Consider the following 20,748-nt stretch of genomic DNA (forward strand, 5'->3'; position numbering starts at 1 on the left):
ATGTCCTATGGTGGAGAGATGAACTCATCTTAACCCTCATAACACTCGCCCTTTTCTCTTCCTTCCTGTGTCAACTTGTGAAGTCTCAACAGTTAGGCAGAAGGCTGGTCTAGCCTGCTGCGGAGTCCAGGCTGATGACGGACTGAGGGTGCAGCTCTCAGCTCCACCTTGGAGGACATCACTCAGTACTAGGACAAGAACAGCCGTCATCAAGGCCCAAACAAGGTGCAAGATGTGGGTGGGGTGGTGGGGATGATGAAAGAGACAGGGAGAGGGGGGATTAGCTACAGGAGACAGGGATCCCCAGGAGAGAAGCCTGGGTACCCCCAGGTGTGGTTGAAAGGAGTGTGCCATGATTCCTTCTTCCCCCACTTCCTGTGGCCCAGAAGCCTGGGAAGTCTTTTCAAATGGACTCACAGCAGGAGCGGCGAAGTTCCCAGGATAGACTCTGGAGTCACAGCTTAAAGGATGTCCAGAAGGTTGTTTCCTCACCAGCTTCCTGTGTGAGTCACCTTGAGGGCACGCGTGGACAATCTCGATTGTCCTAGCACCCCTGAGGCTCCCTAGGAGAGGGCTGCTGGGCACTACTGTGATGCTCATGATAGCTGGGGACAGCGGCAAAGGATGTGTGACTGACCCACGTGGAGCACACGACAGCTGGAGTTCACCAGCAGACCAAGCCTGAGGGCTTGGGGATTCAAGACAGACTAGGGTCAGGGATGGGGGAGGTCACAGGGATTAATGGCTAAGGATCTCGGAGAGCTTGGATGTGAGAAGTCAGCTTCAACTATAAAATAAAACAACTTATTCCACATCATTCACCACTGCCAAGAAGTAAAAATGACCTGATGGTCACGGAAGAAGGAACGGACCAACTATTATTCAGCCATAGAAAGAAACGGAATGCTCATGCACACCATAATATAACTGAATCTCCAACAGGCAAGCGAAGGGGAAGAAGGGGAAGAATGCACACACCGGAAGTTGCAGGCTGATGCAGAATGTATTCTCAAATGTTCTTTGACTCAGACCATCCTGGAACACCCAGTGTAAGCAGAAAGCACACGTGAACCCTCCGCACTCCATATACTTTTAATAGCTTCCAACAGAGTGCATCTGATAAACCAATCACGGAGCTGTGACATCCCAAGGCAAACCTGATGAGATGGGGCCAGCAGAGCAAGCAGCTATCCCGAACAGAGTGGGAGTGCCTGTAAAATGTGCTGGCGAGGAAACGGAGGAGGCGTGGTTACTTTGTGACCACACTGGCCAGCATTTTTAGATGGTCAACAGAGTGACTCTGAGGAGGTGCCATGCCACCAGGACCGTGACAGGTTAGTGACCGTCTGTCCACGGATGTACACACATGAAGAATGGTCTGATAAGTAGCCTGGACCGAGAAACGTGGGCAGGGAGAGAATGACTGCTGTCAGGATCGAGGCAGAGATGAGTAGAAAGAAAACCTGTGGCTGGATACAGAGGTGGCCCTACGAAGAGAAAATGCTGAATGCACAAGGTGGAGGCAAGCGTCCCTAGGGTGTCACCGGCAAGCAGCAGCTGGTTAGAGGTACTGACAGGGAGTCAGTGTCTGGTGGTGTCTCTGGAGCGACGCACTACGAACAGGGACAGATTCCTGCAGCTTTTGCGCATGCTTTCCAGGATCCTATTAAACCAATCCAAAGGTTGAGCAAAGGACCCCAGCTTAGAGAAGGACAGGTGTCTGGCCTAGCGCCCCCTTGACACAGACATTTAAGAGGGGCAGCCTCCGGCATCTTGCCACCCCACTGTGGGTGCAATGTCTTTTTACTCGAGGTTCGTCTCACCTGGGTGTGGGTCCACTCAGAGCTGAACTCCTCACTCCTGTCTTAGAGGAGCAAACTAAGGCATGGCAGGTCATTGGAGCCACTCAGTGTCAGAGGCCAAGGTCTGCTGAGTTCAGATCTAGCCTTCACCTCCAGAACCAATTGGGAAGTGGGATGGGGGGGGGGGAGTGAGGTCGGAGGGGAGAGGCCTTTCTCAGAAACCACACACCCAGCTGCTCAGTGGGGATGCTACCCTATCCATCAAGTAGTCTTCTGACGCCCACAGCCCAAGCCTGGAGACTCCCAGGTCCCCAAGGTCCCAGCCAGAGCACAGTTCTGCCAGTCAGCTATCCTTGCCCCCCCCCTCCCCCCGAGCTTCCAGGACCACCACTGAAGACCGAGCAGGCCCACATGGCAGTTGTGGGCTGTCCGGAGGGAGGTGGGTGTCCAAAAAAACCCTCGGGGTGCTCAATTTGAAGCCCACTCGTATGCCACACTGGAAGAATTTCCAGGTGTTATCTGGAGTTAGGCCAAGTTCAACAATCCACCAAAACTTGGCACACAGGTGGAGTCAAGGATTCCACGGTGACGTGGATGCAGGCCACTCTGCAAGAAGCCAAGCTCCCCTGAGACCAAGAGCTCAGAGGCACGCAGGAGAGAGGTGCTCGGCATGTCAAAGGAGCCAGAGGCTCAGGCACACCCTCTCTGCATTCTGCTACTGCCAAGCAATTTCTTCTTGAGCTGGGCCATTCCAGAACCTTCTTTGGTTTGGCAACATGTGAGATCATGGATATTTGAGGGATCCTGGGTAATGGCGCTGAGTCCTGATGACTCAGTCTGACTGGATCTCTCCCAGCTGCGGACCTTCGGTTTAATTGCTGTTCAATCTGAAGGCACAAGTACCTCATACGCAGAGAGCAGCATGAACAAACGCTTTGCCCAAGCCACCTGGCCTTGAGAGGATCAAGGGAGACAAGCCTACTGGAAATCATGAACCAACAGCAGAGGAGTTTCTCAGTACTGAACAGCCTAGGCTGTCTTCGCACGTTCCCCTTGTCGAGTCTGAAGAGAACATCACTTCTTACCCACCTCCTTGGCAAGTCCCCTCAAATGACACTCCACCACCTCAGCGCCAAGAGTTCAGTCAGCTCAGAGGAACCTCTGCCTGTCACCTGTTCAGGACCTGCTTCCTGGGCTTGCATTCATCACTGGAAAGTACCTCCACATTTGAGGACAACCAAATTCCACAGGGATTCACAAGGCAGGTGGTTCCAAAGGTGAGCAAATTAACATAAGGGCTTTAAAATGCCAAAGAAATAAAATCTATCAAGGATTCAAGTTTGATGATGACTTCTTTCAGTGGCTTCTGTGAGACATGAGACCATGCTCAGCTAAGTTCCACAGGCCTGCTTGGGAGGCTTTCTTCCAAGACCAGGCTATTAGCTAATTTTACAGCCAATCCTTCAAGAATCTGGTAAAGGGGGGCTTAGTTAAGAGCACTGGCTACTCTTCTAGAGGACCCAGGCTGAGTTCCCAGTGCCACATGGCAGCTCACAAGCATCTGTAACTCCAGACCAGGGAGATCTGCTTGACATCCTCTTTTGGCCACGGGGGGCACTGTACTTACATGCTGTGCAGATACAAAACGCAAAACAGCCATAGACACAAAAATAAATAAAATAAGCATTTAAACTTAAAAAAAAGAATCTGGCAAAGGTGTGCAGAAAATCACTGTACCTGGGAAGGTTTGCAGGAACAGTAGGAGTTTCGAAGCCACTGTGAGCCACCCTAGGGTGAGTGTGGACAGAGTGTGGGCAATGTCAAGGGAAAGGGAACAGATGTGCTGAGTGTGCAGTCCAGGGCTTTTGGCGACACTGGCAGGGCACTGGACAGGGGCAGGTGACCCCGCAAGGAGACTTTGGACAGCTACCTGTCTTCTGATCTCCGCTTCTTCACTGTCAGTGCGGTGTGGCTCTCTGGCCGCTTTAGCACATCTCATGCCAGGCTCCAGCCCCTGCCTCTGTCTAAGGGAATATGACAGTCACAGCTGGGTGCCACACACCAAGACAGAAGACCACACTGCAGGAGCGGAAGGTCCAAGTTTGTCCCTTACTGAGAAATCCCCAGCGGCCAGGGCCACGTCCCATAAAGAATATCTGTGCAAGGGCTGGCAGCCATCCCTGGGTCAGGCGTTCCTTGAGTGAGAAAGCAGAGACCTGGTGACAGGATGCACAGGCAAGGGTGACTGTGATTCTGCAATTCCTGAAGGGCAACCTCGCTCCTCAAGGTCCGGCTCCCAGGCCCTGCTGTGTTCAGACTCTGGATCTCACCGACTGCCTTCCCTCTCCATCAGGTCTGAGCACACATTCAATCGCCCGTGTTCTTTGAGTGTAACGACGTAAATGAATGCAGACAGATTATAAAAATATATACAGCTTTAATGGGAAAATAGACTTACAGGACCACAGGTTCCCACGGAGAACAGGAAAAGCAGAGAAAAGGGGCTGTTGGAATCACGCCGGCAGATTTATCAGTAACATTAGCCCAAGGCGAACATGTCCCCAATGGGTGGGGCTTATCCCTACATCTCCCCCTTTTATCTAAATAAGACAGAACTAAACCAAATACAACTATATACAATAATAACAAATAATAAATATAACAAACAATATTGAGAACAAAAGTTTTGCTAAACATTCTATCTCAAGGAGTCTAAATAACATAGAGAGTAACTACAATTATATAATCTTCAACTCTGTCAAAGATCTGAGAAGGGAATAAATATTACTTAACAAACGAGAGATATCCAAAATGTGTAACAATTGACAGAGACAACTGACTACCTGGGCAATCACCCAAAGTCTCGTTTGCAATGTTGAGTCAACTAACTTTGGCTAAGGCCTAACATAACTGACATACCATTCTTAGAACTATCCTACCCTGTCTTGGCAGGATAAGACAATCCTGTTTTATCCACTTAGGGATATTCTGTATCTTTGTCAGAAGTTGAGGTATGGGCTTTTCTTAGCCCAACGGCCAGTTCTGCCAAGAAGACAAGCTCCCAGTGGAGTGTCTTTGGTGCTCAACGTTCTCTCGGGAGTAGAGTGGTGTTGCCAGGAGTAATTGTGTCTCGTTGGCACAGAAATTTTAGGTTAGATTAAAGGCCATTTTTTACAGCTCTTCGAAGAGGCTGAAGATCATACTATCTATACTAAATATAATCTCTATGTATCTAAAAGACCTGATTAACCTAAAAGTAAATATGACAAACATATAATTCTCAATACCTATCCCGGGACCCTGGCTTCATGTTTACTGTTGGGGAAACCAATCTATGCAAATACTAAATTAATCTATGTAAATATACACTAATTTATGCAAACGCTATCATGGCTAGAACCAAAAATGCCTGTGCTTTGAAGACAGCTGTTTGTTTTGTTTTGTTTCTGAGACAGAGTCTTACTACATAACCCTACCTGCCTGAACTTGCAGACATCCTCCTGCCTCTGTCAAATGTTGAGCTTCTAGGTATGTGCTGTCACACCCAGCTTGGAGAAGATCAGTTATAAATTCTTTACGCGGATAATTTTAAGAAGTCAAGAACGACTCACAGGGCTGAGTATGAAGCTCGGCTGGCGGAGCATTTGCCTAGTGTGCACAAAGCCCTGGGTTCAATCACTGGTCCCCAGTTCTGCACAAACCAGTCGTCAGGGCGTCCATGACTATATAAACACAGCACTCCGGAGGTGGAGGCAGGAGAATCGGGAGTCCAAAATCATCCTTGGCTACACAGCCGGTTCAAAGCTGGACTAGAGCTAAGTCAATAAATACAGACTTCTTTCTTACCAGAGCTCCTGCATCCATGAATTCAAACAACCACAGGTGAAAATATTTAGACAAAAAAAAAAGTGTCTGGAGCAAAGGTTAACTCAGAGACTCGTGACTGGTCAATATGCTGAGACTAACTGGCTTAGAGAACTCAGTCATTTACATCAGTCTTAAGGTCGAAGAGAGGGAGAGCAAGAATGTACGAGCAGGAGAATGGGGAGGGGTAGTGTAAAACGCTGTTTTTGGGGTATCACTTAGAGCACCCGTGGATTCCCAGGAATTGCGGTCACCTCTGCCAGCAGGCTGGACATGCCCCAGGGGCTGGTCTCACACTCCTGCACACATAGACAGCACCGACTAGACTCAGTAGGTTATAAAAAAAAGAAGAGGGCATGAAGTTGGGTGTGGTAGTAGTGGTCCAAGGGGACCTGGAAGGAGTAGATATCATCAAAATTCTAGGGGAACCCAGCCCCCTCTTCTGGATTCCAAAGGCACCAGCACCCACATTTCTATATACCCACACACACGGAGAATTAAAACAATTGTCTGCAGCCAACATGGACAGAGTCTTTTCTGACTGTTACCTCCCCTAGAATACACTGTGTAAACTAGACAGCGCTCACGCTGTACCAGGTACTAGGAGCCACGCACGGCTGCAGGGGAGGAGCATGTGGGAAGATGTGGGCAGGTTGCAGTCAATATGACAGTGAGGTACAGGACGAGATAGCCTGAGGGAGTCCTAGGTCTCATTCCCCACCCCTGTGACTACCAAGGGAGCTGTGCATACCGTCCAAGGGCTTTTTCTAAGTGTCAGTCTGCTCGGGGACTCTAGGAACGGGGGCTGGAGAGTGAGTGAGCTTCTCTGATTGGACTGGAAGGGCCTTCCAAATCCAAGTGTATTTCATCAAGACATTCCAAAGCCCTCACTATAAACAACACTGGAACTTTCCTTCCTTGGCTCCCCCCAACTACCCCCTCCTGCCCAAAGTCTCAAGTATGATAAGAATGTCTCACTTGTCCCCAGGGCCGTACCTGCTTGAAGGAAGGTGAAAAGGCCATCAGGACCACTTAAAAGCCATGAACAGGCTTAGGCTCCTTTCCCAGCCCTGGTTCCCCAGGTCCCCCTTCACCGCTGCAGACCTTGCCCACCTTCAGCTGAAGTCCCTTCTTGAATGAAGACGCACAGACTTCATGGCTATTTCAAGGCAGAGGTTTTGGAAGATGCCAAGAACTGCCTCCCAGAGACACTGCGGGCCATGAGCCTCTTAAATCACCTGCCAGAAACTATGAGATCACACTTGACCCCAGACAGACCCACAAGTATCCAGAGAGAGAGACTCCGCACTTGAATGTCACCTGGCCAGATGGGGCTCCGGGCGTGTCAGGCTGGGGGCATAAGTTACTATGACTCAGCCTGAAAGCCAATGTCTCCTGCCCTGTGTGTGACTTGATCCTAATTCACACAGCTCAATAGTGAGCCCATGACTTCCTCCCATAAAGCCACACCCCTAACGGTTCTGTCGCGGTCCAGTGGCAAACACAGGCTGACGGCCAAACCTGCCTTCAACATGTGGGTATCTGAGGGGCATCTGAGACCCATATGTGTTAGTGACTCTCTACAATGTCCAGACAGGAGATAGCTGCACGGAGTGGCTTCACTTGAACCCCTAAAGAAAAAGTCCCATCACCATGGATCAAAGGAACCCTCATTAAATTTCATTACATTTCTTAATTGTATATCTGACGTTTAAAGATACTTGCTAACATAAAGCTCACCCGTTAGTGTCTACTTTGCAGTTCTTCTCACAGGTCCGCAAAGGGACCAGGGATACGGCACATGCCCGATGGCTCATGCGGCCTCCCAGGTACCATCGGAGAAGTGAGTCGGGAGGAGGGTGGCTATGAGGGCACACAAACCCGGAGAATTCTAGGCCTGGGCTTTGCTGTTCCATTATAAGCCTCTGGGCTAAACCTGAATGAGGCCCCCTGAGAGGCTTCTTGGCTCACGGGTAAAAAGGGAAGTGCGTAGAGTGTTCCTGGGGCCTCAGAGAACAGCTAGTGGTCATGGAAGCTGCAGGGCTCTGAAGTCCACACTCTGGAGCCTGGGGGTGGCAGGACAGCAAAGGGCTCAGGTTCTCCATGACTTCAGGCTCCCTGTTTACCTGCGGGGCTGCACTCTTAACTGTCTTAGGTGAGAGACTGGGAGTAGACTCGCTGGCAGACAGACAGGGAGGTGAAAAAGAGGGCGGAATCTCCGCTTCTTCCCTACCCTCCAAACCTGGGACAACAGTCTGGCAGCTTCAAACAAAGGCCTTGCCAGCTGTGGTCTCCCACCAGCGGGCCCCCTGCTGATGGCACAGTTCCCACGCATTCAGTGCTGGATCAGGACGTGTTACACAGCAGTTGTGGGCCTATCGGCCAGGCTATCTTTCTCCAAACTGACTAACCTGAAATTGGGGGCGGGGGGGGGGGGGACTTCCGAGACCTAAACAAAACAAAAAACAGCCCTAAGAGACTGAATTTGCTTCTGCTTTGCAGAGGGCTCTTTTCTCCATGGGTCTGCCTGTGTTCAAACCCCAACAAAAGCCTTTCTTCAACTGGTGATTCTGTCAACTCCTGGTGTTGGTGTCTGAGATTTCTCACATGCCACTTGTGGCACTCAAGATTTTTCCTTGCTGGGCAGTGGTGGCGCACGCCTTTAATCCCAGCACTCGGGAGGCAGAGGCAGGCGGATCTCTGTGAGTTCGAGGACAGCCTGGTCTACAGGAGCTAGTTCCAGGACAGGAACCAAAAACTACGGAGAAACCCTGTCTTGAAAATTCAAAAAAAAAAAACAAAAACAGATTTTTCCTGCATTTTAGTTCTTTAACTAGCTGAAAACCTATCAGCAAGATCCCCTAGACTGAATCTCAGGTGCGTGGGTCAGTCACACTGTTCTCGAGGATGACCAGACCACTGCACACCCTGGCATGGTCCATCCCTTTGAATGGGACATGGATGGGCATAGGGCAAAAGATTTCCAGGCTAAGCTTTTGAACCTATATTGCAGGTGCTCCAAGCAAACCACAGAAATGGCCAGTACTGGAACTCTGGCCATAGAAATCCTGGGAAGCTCTCCATCCCAGCGACCTCCAGGACGATCAAGCGGTGAGTTTAAAGACCAAGAACATGGGACATTTGTTTTTCTGGAACAAAAACCACAGGCACTGACCCCAAGGTATCACAGCCCAGAGTGCTGGGCTCTTTGAGAGCTGTGAGGACCACGTCCAGTCCCTGAACTTCACCCAAAGATGCATGACCTCAGGGTGAGCAAACAGAACCTGCCTCACCTCATTGAGTTCCCAGGTGGGAGACACCAAGTCCCACTGGCTCATTTGAGATGGCAAAGCCACCCTGGGGCACGTCTCCTCCTACTTCCTCTTCCCTGACATGTTGCTGGCCCAGTGAATCCGGCAGAGTGCCAGCAAAAGCAAACCACACAAATGCCACCCAGGCAAATACTGGGTGTCATGGTGCCAGCCTCTAACACAGGGGCCACAGAGCAGTCTCTTTAGTTTCCTCCAACAGAGATCAGGATGGGGCCCCTGCTCAGCCAGGCTCTACCCTATAGCCAAGAGCAGAAAGTCTGAGGTGGAGGAGGGGAAAAGCAGCCCCCTCCCCCATTTCCTCTGGGATTCCCTGAGTTCATCCAAAGAGAATCACCGGGGCAGCCACCGACAGTAATTTCAAGCTCTGGGCCCCCTCTGGCCAATGCCAGGCCAAAAGAACGCGAGGAATGTGAACTGCGGCTCTCAGCTTGTTTCCACAACCCAAACAGATGGACGCCTACGGGGCAAGGAGCTGCACTTATAAGGAAAGACCTTGCTGCCGGCCACTTCCTGGGCATTCAAACCTACCTCAGGAGCCTGAACGCGGACCCCGGGACTGACAGCACCCACATTCTTCGCGGTAGCCCATGACACCCAGGCATTCTCCCTACCCTAGTGCCCGTGTAGACTCGAACACAGATAAGACAAAGAAGAAGGGGAGAGACACAGAAACAAACATGCAGCTTACGTGGCTTCACAGAAGGGTCTGTGGGTTTAAAGAAAACCCCTAACTAGCCCTTGTAGCCAGTGGTAGGCTTTATATAAACCCGTACATCCTTCCGAATGGAAGATGACACGGCCCAGCAGCTGCCTCTCAAACTCCCTTTTCAGCCTTCTGAGCTTTCCACTGGGCAAGGAAAGACACGAGGCACCTCTATATCATGTGGAAATTCCTCCCCCCCCACCCATGACTACTAGGGACAGCCAGAAGGGAAAGGTCAGAAGAAACAGGAACTAATCCGAATGCCTACTAATCCTCTTCCTCCTGACACCCCTGGAATGGGGGCGGCGGAGGGGGGGTAATCTATAACCCCAGGGTCAATGGAACCAACCACTCCACACTGGACTTGGGAAACTCATGTTAGAATAACAGTCCCTTTGTGCAAAGGCAGGACGGGTAAGTGGCCCTGCCCCATGCTGCCACCAGAGAAAAAGCTGCTCCACTGGTCTGTCCACAGGACATGAATGGGAATTAACAAAAAGTAAGAAGGAACGTGGCCATCCTGGAAATACACAGATGCCAGCTTCAGACAACTGTGCTTCCCCAGCTGGGCACACTGTGAGCCGGAGGCCATCAAGAAAGAGAGGGCTATAAGGGAGATTCTGACAGTTAACTTCCGGAAGTTAGTGCTCCCTGCTCTGGCGAGGCTGTGTGCTGGGAGCCTTCCCTCCGCTCCATGGGTGACATAAACTCACTGGTCCGTGCATCTCAGGCACCAAATGCTGCTGCTGTTGGGCAGTGACTTCATCAAGGTCCTGCTTACCTGCTGGGGGATGGGGGACGCTGGCCTCCTGGTGTCAGAGGAAGAACTCCGAGATGCAGCCTTGTGTCCAGGCACAGAGGGAGGCCCTAGGAGACAGAACGGGCAGTGTGAGATGATTCTGGGTGGGCTCTGTTGGTAGGGTCCCTGCGGGGGTGAGGTGAGATGACACTCAGACATCAGATCCATCACTGTGGGCCACCCAGAGCTGCCCCGCTACAAGGATCACAGCAGCCCCTTTGGGCTAGCCTGACCTTGCTTCTGCTCTTGCCACTGGCTATTATCTGAGCGGCAGCTGAACCCAGGCAGACTCCAACCCAAGGGAGCAGTGTGGTACCCTTCTGACATACTGGGGGAGGAGGGGATATCTTGGTGACACAGTGAGACAGCCAAAGACTGACTACCAGTGTAGACAGAGGCTGCGTGCGCTTCCGTACCCCAGCCGCCCAGACCCACACAAAAACTATGTTAATTACAATACTGTTGGCTGATGGCTCAGCAAATTTCTAGCTAGCTAGCTCTTATGTTTTCAATTAACCCATTTCTATTAACCTATTATCACCACGAAGCTGTGCCCTACCAGTAATGTTCTGGAGTCTTTCTCCTTTGGCAGCTACATGGTGTCTCTTTGACTCCACCTACTCTCTCTATAGATCTCTGTTCATATTTCCTGCCTGGCTTTATTCTGCCCTGCTATAGGCCAAAGCAGTCTTTATTAACCAATGGTAATAAAACATATTCACAGCATCTAGAGGGAAATCCCACATCACACCAGCAAGGGTAGACTTGACCTCCATGCACCATGTGGTGAGGCTAACGTTTGAGTCCCTGGCACCATCGACCCCAGGCTCTTTGGAGAACCGGGGTGGCTGTGCAGCTGTGGACATTTATAGGAATGTAGTCCTGGGCAGGGTAGGGAGAGTCCCTTCTGGACACCTTCCCACTTCAAAAGTCACTCCACCCGCAACAGTCCTCATGTGCACATACCCATATCCATGCCCCATACCGTTACAGACCAGCATCTGTGTACCTGGCCCACATCCATGTAACACACAACCCCTCCCTGTGTAGCCAGGGCACATGCTGAGATTTCAGAGCACAGACCTCACCCACTAGGGCTTCAATGGAAACACAAACCTCAGATGTGCCAAAAGGTGGGAAGCAGAGGACCCCCAAAAAATGCCACACGAGAAAAGAGCTGGGTCTTGCAAACACACCGGCAGCGTCTGACATCAGGGGCCCCAGAAAAACACCACTCAACCTGACGCATACCACCAAAAAGGCGTGGACAATGTAAGAAGTGTTCATAAAAAAGAGACACCTCAATCCCAAAGGAGACCGATGGGAGGGGCCATTCAGGACACCAGGCAGGCACCACAGTCCAGCCGTCAGGCTTGCTGGAGAATGGCCAGCCATGCTGCTCTTAGGTCAAACAAGTCCTCAGTACCAGGGACTCTCCATCAGAGCGCTTATAAGACCCCACAATCAGGAAGCTCTTGTCAAGAAGGGAAAGACCCTGAGCACAGCAAAACCAGGCCAACCCAGAGGTACCCCACTAACCACCTGCCAATGCAGAGCTGAATTACGGGAGGGAGGGGTGCCTGAGGGCAGATGGCCCCTCCCCACCTCTCTTCTTCCTGCTCTAACTCTCCTGAAACCCAAGGTCTCTGCGTAATGAAAGGAAGGGTACGACTAGGGAGCCAGGGCCCATCACAGTCATGACTCCTAGGATAACCATAGGACCTAACACGAATGGATGAAGTCATAAAATCCAGACGTTTCAAGAAACATCATTGTCACCACTGGGAAGAATTTGGGGAACTCCCTATAAACCCAACGCCAAAAGGACAGCATTGCCTTGTTTCCTGGAGTCTCAAAGCACCAGTATCTTCTCATACTGCCCAATGAGAGAGTGTCCTGGTCACCTCTCATGGACCTGGAGGACATGAAATTTCAGAGCTTGACACGATCTGAGTGCTAGAAGGCCGGATGAAGGTTCACGGCCACCATCCCACTAAATTCAAGCAGCAAACTACACAGAGACAGAGACTGTCCACACCTCATTCCAGGATGGTTAGCATGTCCCTCTGTTTCCATGTTCTTGGGTGACCTCTCCACCAAATTCCCAGCTGCAGTATCTCAGAATACATCTGGAAAGAGAATGTCTAAGGAGGTAAAATGAGATTAAGGCCCTAATCCATAAAACCAAGTAATTCGCTGCTGCAAATGGTTACAACGATGGATGTGATTCTGGCGATGGCCAAAGGCCTCCTCCAGGTGCTACCAGAGCTGAGGCTGGGCGGAGGCGGGGTGGGGCAGCCCCTTACAGCGACCCCCTGAGGGAGCCTCCTCTGCCTCCATTCTGCATCCATGCTAGACTCCAGGCACCAGAACTGACAGAAACGTAATTGTGGTTCTGTGTCAAGAGGGGAGAGGGTCACAGGACCCTACTATTCTGGGTGCTGCTGAGGGAGACAGACCTGAGACGGCTAAGGTCCTCCCCCACCTCATCTGCTATAGGCCTTCAGGAAAGGCCCCGCATGACTCCCTATTCCAGTCAATATATCTCAAGGGCTGTGTTCTGTCAACACCCGGAGACAGTACTTCAGCAGACACCTATGATCTAAGTAAGTCTCACCCCTGTATCCCCCGCCCTCCCGTGGGCAAGTCCTGAGGTTCCAGAATGAATACACGAGACAGAAACAGGCGAGTCTTTGCCCCACACCAGCGGCAAGCATGGCCTGTGGGCCGAACCAAATGTGGCCATCTCTCTCTGTCGGGCCCACTGTGCGTCCAGGTTTTGACTTCCTTCTTCACCTCACGGGCCAGTTCCCTCAGAGCCCTCACAGTCTGGCCCACTCCATACTTCTGGACGCTACCAGATGCTTACGTACTTTTAAATAGTTGGGGGATGAGTGGAATGAATCGAAAGACGAGTGTTTTGGGAGGTGGGCATTACATGAAGCTCACATCTGGCGCCCTTACCCTGACATCTTACTGAATAAGAAGTTAGCATGTCAGCTAATGTCCCCTGTAGGGCTTCTGTGCTAAACCGTGAGGCAGCTTCAGAGACCTTCTGGCCCACAAAGCTGAAAGACCTGTTTCCTGGCTTTTCAGAGATGTTTACAGGCCCCTGTTCCATGCCAGGCTACTTACGCAACGGGCACAGGGCCAGGCGGCCGCGGGCTCAAGCCAGAGGCAAGTGGGCCCCCACCCACAGGTGCGGGCCGGAGGCCAGGCATGGTGCCAAGGGCAGCCAGCACAATGAGGGCAGAAAGAAACGCAAAGGCAAGGACGTGGCCACAATGGGAAACGAGAGCCTACCCAACCCAACTTCAAAGTTATTATCCTAAGCTGCTTCCAACCTGGAAAGGGGAAAGGCACTCCAGGGTTCCTTCGCAAAGGAGAGCGGCAGTCCTGACCCCTTCGGTGGCACGGTGCCTCCCAAAGTCTTCCAAGGGCAGGTCAGCTCCACCAGACCCCGTGACGGCCAGGAGTGACCATCCAGGAGTGACTCCAGGTCCCGACTGAGCACTTAGCCCCTAGCCCACTCTCGGGATGGCCAGCGCTATGAACCACTTGCACTTGGTCAAAAAACATTTCTTGGAAAATTGTTCTTGCAGGTTTTGACTTCCTTCTTCACCTCACGGGCCAGTTCCCTCAGAGCCCTCACAGTCCGGCCCACTTCATACTTCCGGACGCTATCAGCAGAAGAGTTCTCATTTATTTTCGGTTTCCAGAGGCAGGGTCTCATGTAGCCCAGGGTGGTCTCGTACCCCAATCTGCCTGCCTTCCCTGGGGCTGAAGTCTCTAACCTGCTGTATCTGTTACCACCATCCAAAAGCTACCCCAGGGGGCCGCTTCCTTGGGTAGGGTGCAGCCTGTGCTCTGATTAAGACCTGGAAACCTTCTTGGGGAACCAAAGAAGAAAGACCACCCATGGGGATCTTGGAAATGAGTAGTTCTTCTGCAGGACTTGATGTGTGTACGGAAATGAACAGAGGAATTGGTGCCTGTCAGTCACACATGTACATGTGCTTTCAGATAAGCCTGGTGGGTTTGGCATCAACTCATTTTCCTGTCTGCTAAAACAAGCCTCTCTCTCCACAGCATGTGAAAAACTCCAATGTGACTTTGTTTCCTTCCGTCTTTTCAACAAGCACATACAAAACCACTTGGAAGAATGGACCTTGTTCTTTTATTTCTTTGAAACAGAAGATACCCAACACTTAGCACCAAGTATACAGCAGAAACTTCCCCAAGTGCTTACAGATTCATGTCCTACATCTGTACAAGGCTGGGGTTCCTGAACATGGGCATATAGCAGAGAACTGGTTACCACAGACCAATACCCACCCCCATCCTGTCCAGGTTCCCGATTCTGAAGTCTACGGGCAGGCCTGAGAATGAACATGGCACACAGGGCCAGCCGACACTTTGGAAGTCACTGGGATAGTGAACCCGGAATGTGTTTTTCCATCTGTCATCTCAGTGACTGTCCTCTGCAAGCCAGAGAGGCGGCTTGACCGGTGTCCCCAGCACACTGAGTGGAAAAGGAACAGAGGCAGGCCAGGGAGAGGCAGACCAGGGAGGGCGTCGATGACCTCATCTTCTTGTGGAGGACGGGGAAGAGCAGAGCTGGGATTGTGACCCGATGCAGTATAAAGCGAGCATCTGCAACCTCGATAATTAGGGGAGCGAAATGTAAAGACAACAGTCCTAGACAAAGCAAACTGCCGAGACCGGATGTCTGCAAGCAAGGACATAATGCCGTTCCAGGTTGTACTTCCTTCCTTCTGTCAGCCCTCACAGGTGACACAACCTTCCAAGCCTCAAAGTTGGATAAAGTTAAATATCCTGCCTACAGTAGATGAAGGCAGCTGTGGCTGGGTCTTGAAAGAGTTCCTGTCTCCACGAAACACAGAGGGGGCTTCAGAGACCAAGAAAAGGTGACCGTGCTGGAGACCTGGGTTTTCCATGAGCAGGGACTCAAATCCCAGCACTATCATAGATAGTGCAGTTCCTCTGCCCGCCCCTCCCGGATGCTGGGCAGGATAATAAGATAACAACATCACTTGTGGTCCCTGCAGCTGCCAGTTTTCACAGAGCTCTGGCCCCACCCTCCACAATCCTACCAGCCAGCTCCCCCTCCAGCAGTACAGCAGGCGCAGCAGGGAGAGCAGTCCCCTGCTGACCAAGGACCACCAGAATGGGGCTGCCAGCTGACCTCTCGAGTACCGCTCCCTACAGGTCAAATCTACTCCTTGGTAACCTCTCACCTTGGCAACAGTGTAAGAGGCAATGGAGGGAGAAATGCAGCCACAGGCCTGAGTCTTTCAATGAGACCCAAATTCTTTCCATGCTTGATTCATTGTGGACCAAGAGTCCTCTTCTCTCTTCAGATTTGAGGGGGGAGGGGCAGAGGGCTGGGGTGACAGTCATAGCTGACAAATCCCAGTCAACGCCTGAACTACTTGGGAACGCCTGAACTACTTGGGAACGGGGCAGGGGGTGGGAGATAGCTTACTTTATAAGGACTTATGGATCACTGATCTGATAGGTTATCTCAAACCATTCCTTTCAAATACACCATGTCCCCCCTCCCCCCAACAGATACAGAAACTAAGAAAGGAAAACCAGTGGGGGTGTTTGCTTGGAGCCCCAAACCTGCATCAAATTACAGCACGGGTCTGTGCTTTGAATATCTCACCCAAATGACTCCTCGGAGTCTAAATTCCTCGGAGATGACCACAGTCTTATCCAGAAGATGATACAACGCCCCCATTGCAAGAAATACCTTCTTTCATTTAGTGTGGTGTGTGTGGGGGCACGTAGAGGCCAGAGGTCAACCTCAGGTGTCATCCTTAGGATCTGCCCTTGGTTTTTGAGACAGGGTTTCTCGCTGGGACCACCAAAGAGGCCAGGGCTATTGGCCAGTGAGCCCTAGACACCTGCCCATCTCCACCTCTCCCACCTTTTAAACATGGGTGCTGTGAATATGGGTGCTGGGGTTCTCGGGCTTCTAGTATAAGCATTGTACAGACTCCACTATCTCTCCAGTCTGTAGGAAACACCTTGTTTTCATTTGCATTCATTCTTTTTAAAACCTGATATCTGGCCTCTGGAGTGCTGGGATTAGAGGTGTGTGCCACCATACCAGGCAATGTCTTATTTTTTTTAAATTAAAAATAATGCAAACTTGGCAAACAGGCAATCTGCTTGTCACTCTGTCCAACTGTAAGGTATTTTGAAAGGCCTTTCAATCTGTGGTACAGGGCCGAGCCACCACCCAGCCTGCCGGCTAGCTCCATTTGCCATGATCCCACAGCCTTTTGACTTGGGCCAAACTGAAGCAGGCACAGAAAGGCTTGTGATCTAGCACACACCTGTCCAGAGAGGCAGTGCAGACACGAAGGTGGGCTCTGTCTTCTCTATCCTGCTCTATGTATATGTTTATTCCCGCCTTCCTTCCTCATAAGCCCCATTAACTAGGCAAGAAGGGTTAGCATGCTATAAACCCAGTTCCCGCCCTACATGGCTAGGGCTCATTTGGCTCCTAGGGATGGGAAGTTACAAGATGTCATCAGCTGGCTGCATCACCTCGTGCTTCCTCATCAGCTCGCTTTCCTCCTTGCCTCTGTGAAGCGGCAATTTGGCAAGATTATCAAGCGAGCTAGAAATCAGAGAGAGATGAGGTTGAACACAGTAGATGGAAGTTGACTGAATGCTTTAACACAAGACAGAATGGCACCCCGAGTCTGGCATCACAAGGACTGTGTGACCCGCACGGAGAGCAGGCTCCTCTACCCTCTGGACACTTTAACTCTCCCCCATGTTCTCCTCAAACTGTCACAGAGACAGTTTCGAGTCACCTGTCTCCAAGTCAATAGGATGGAGCAGACATATTTCCTATTCTTGGTTGTCGACTTGAATTAACTAAAACCTGAGCCCCCGGGCACGCCTGTGAGGGATCCTTCTAGATTGAACTGTTTGAAGTGGGAAGACCCACCCTAAAGCTGAATCCTTCGAGGTGGGAAGATCCCCCTTTAAATCTGGACCACACCTTCCACTGATGGCCTAGAGAAAGAACATGCAAGAAGGAAGCTCTCTCTCTGCCTGCTCGTCCTTACTCCCGACAGCAAGTGCACTCCTTCACTGGCATTAAAGCCTACTTCTTTGGGACTCCAGAGTATACTGAAGACCAGCTGAGACAGCCAGCCTCACAGAATGAAAAAATAAGGATTCTTGGCCTTTCCATAGGGAGACAGCCATTGTTGGAAGAGCCAGACTATAACCTATAATGTACTCTAATAAATCTCATATACATGAATAGATATGCATATATATTCATTCTGTCAGTCCTGTTTCTCTAGAGAACCCTGACTAATACACTTCCCTTTCTTGTAACCCTCAGAGGTCAGGAACAAAGCCTTACAGAAATTCACACTACAGGAGACACCACACCATAATGGGTATCACATAACAGACAGACCTCTTTCAGGGGGCTGCCAGGATAATTCCAGACAATGGGTGCCCCTTATAGAGGGTGCTCCCCATTGCTGCACACCAGTGGCAGCTCTAGGATCCATGCTTCCTGCCCCCAGGGACAATTCCAATGAATATTCTCACAGGTCCTCAAGGAGACTCCAGCGCCATGCAGCCCTCAGCAGTCCATAACGCCATTCCTTCAACGGTTCGCCCATTGGTATTTTTCTCTCTCCTCATCTTATCCTCCTGGTTCCCCAAATCCCGCTCCTGGGAGCAGTCACAATCTAAAATAAAGGCTCTGTCTTTGGGGGAGGGGGTCACAGTCTAGAACAGATAGGAAATGTACAATTGGCTCCAGGTCACTGGGTTGGGTTTTTGCCAAGACACAAACACGAGGCTCTCCTGGTTAGCTCTGGTCAAAGCTGGAGGGTGACTTAGTATGGTTGGTACAGAAAATCCCAATTCAGAAAGCCAAGCAAATATTTTGTTTCATTATTATGATGCATTAGCACACAGCTAAATCTGAAGGGGAAAGTGAGGGGCGTTTGTGCTTGAATAGTTGGTTTTTACATAAAATCACAATGGATCATCTCACTCATATTGAGTGAGGTAACCCAAATCCAGAAAGACAAATATCATACGTACTCACTCATAAGTAGCTTTTAGACATAAAGCAAAGAAAAATCAGCTTACAAGTCACTATCTCAGAGAACCTAGACAAAAAAAAGAGGACCCTAAGAAAGATATACATGGATCTAAACTACATGGGAAGTGGAAAAGACAAGATCTCCTGAGTAAATTGGGAGTGTGGGGACCATGGGAGAGGGTAGAAGGGGAGGGGAAAGAAAGGGGAGCAGAGAAAGATATATAGTTTAATAAAAAAAATCACAATGGATGGTTTTCAGGCTGAGGATCACCAGAAATCATGGGATTGGGAAGAGGTGACTTCCTTGGATTCCCGGATGCCCTCTCTCCTGTTACTGCTGTAACATGGTTTTACAGATCACAGCGTTAAGGCATTGTATTAGATGCCCTTCTAGGGGCTAGAAACCGGTCCCAAGAGTTAAAGCCTAGGAGATGGGGTCAGCAGGCTGGAACTAGAAACTCTCTTCTGTTTCTAGTGTTTCCCGGTGTCAAGTCGCTGCCTCCGATTCCAAAGCACACTAGTTTATTCTGTGTCATCAGCGCGTGGTGGCACCCTGTACACCACCTCTTACAAAGACAGCGTGTTTGCATGTAAGACAGAGGTAGAAACCCCGCAGGCTATGTTAGGGCACAGTTTGAGTACTGAAACCTTAGTCTCCCAGACTGGAGCTACAGAGAAACACTAGCAGAAGGCAATCAAAGAGTGGGGGCACCCTCTCTTGGAGTGAATCACACGAAGACGAGCCTGGTCCCATCCTAGACTCCCTCACACACCCCCCCCCCCCCCCCCCCCGTCTCTCCTGATGAGCTCACCACTCCACAAGGTCCTGCTGTAGTGCCATGCCCCAAACCGTGTGCTGGAGATGCTGGCGGGGGGCTCTTGAATCTCTTCTTTACCAAGTAAAACACCAAGAAATCCTGACACCTCAGGCTCCTTCCATCTGCAAAGGCCTCTTTGCCCTATCAATAAAAGTTATGGACACACACAGTCCATCAACCGCTGCATACTTTACTTGCCCAACCCCCACCCAGCTTCACCTGCTTCTCCTTCTGGTAAACACGGCTCCCCTTTTCCCCACCCCTCCTCCTCCAGAATAAATGCTCTATGAAGACCTTTGCCCTGTTCACTTGAGCACTGGGAAGCCCCTGGGTCCTAGCGGGCACCCAGTAACTCTGTGTCCCATGGATGATTGTAGAATAGTCACAGTGCACATGTGTGGACACGGACTGCGAAGTCCTCATGCTCCAGGTGTGGACAGACCGCTGAACCTGGTACCTGAGAACTCTGGCTGCTGAGTGTGCTGGGAGCGATCTCCCCTAGACTAGGCAGAAAGTAGAGGTCAGTAGTCAAAAAAGTAGAGGTGCACTGCAACACGCCCCTTTACAGCTGCCTTCTACAAAACAAACAAACGATATTAAATTCTTCTTGTGACCTATCAAAAGAAGTTGTTTGACAGAATTTTTCCCTTCCATTCCAGTATCATGCTGCAAGGGCTCAAAGCGGGTGACGCCCACAACAAAGGTCTCCATGGAAACCGCTCACCTCCCTCCTGAAAAATCATGACTTCACCTCCCATTCCTCCCAAACCCACTCCAGATTGTTACCCGAAGAGCCTTTGTGCAAACAAACACCAGAGCCTGTGCCTGAATGGCAGGAAATGTGGCGGGTTTTTTTTTCTAATTTTAACTCGCTCCAGGAATGTGTGTGTTCTGAACACTCACTCAGCCAGGGCCCACATTCCTTTGCAGCCCACAGAAAAAGCAGCGCCTAAGCAGGGCTTTCTCTGATGGAGGAGGGTATGCGGCAGACCACACTCCACCTCGACAGAGCTGTGCTCAGAAAGCCAAGTCCAGGGCCTGAGCACTCAGGTCATAGCTGGAAAAGCCTGGAAAACAACCCTGCCAACTGTCCCCTGGGACAGAAGGATTCCAACAAGCCTCTATATATTTTAAAGGCCTCTGTGGGAGTGGGGGTGGAGTCGGGGTCCCTGAAGTGAGAGACAGATGAAGAACCAGTATTTGCCATGTTCTAGAAAATTCGAATTTGTAGGGCTCGATGAGAAAAGTAGACCGAAAAACACGCCAAGAATCTTCTGGTTGGAACAAACTGGAATAATAACATGAGTTTGGGGGAGG

The 20,748-nt window shown here is 50.7% G+C and overlaps 1 protein-coding gene across 1 annotated transcript in view; it reads right to left on the reverse strand.

Annotated features, from left to right (window-relative positions):
- The window catches only part of Sh3bp4 (SH3 domain binding protein 4), an 81,859-nt gene that overhangs the window by 38,242 nt on the left and 22,869 nt on the right, over positions 1–20,748 (reverse strand). The window contains exon 2 of the mRNA XM_057762784.1: positions 10,483–10,568. The gene's annotated coding sequence lies outside the window, so the exon portion shown is untranslated. The remainder of the gene's footprint in view (positions 1–10,482; positions 10,569–20,748) is intronic.

Source organism: Chionomys nivalis, chromosome 2 (assembly GCF_950005125.1).
Source record: "Chionomys nivalis chromosome 2, mChiNiv1.1, whole genome shotgun sequence".
Taxonomy (NCBI): domain Eukaryota; kingdom Metazoa; phylum Chordata; class Mammalia; order Rodentia; family Cricetidae; genus Chionomys; species Chionomys nivalis.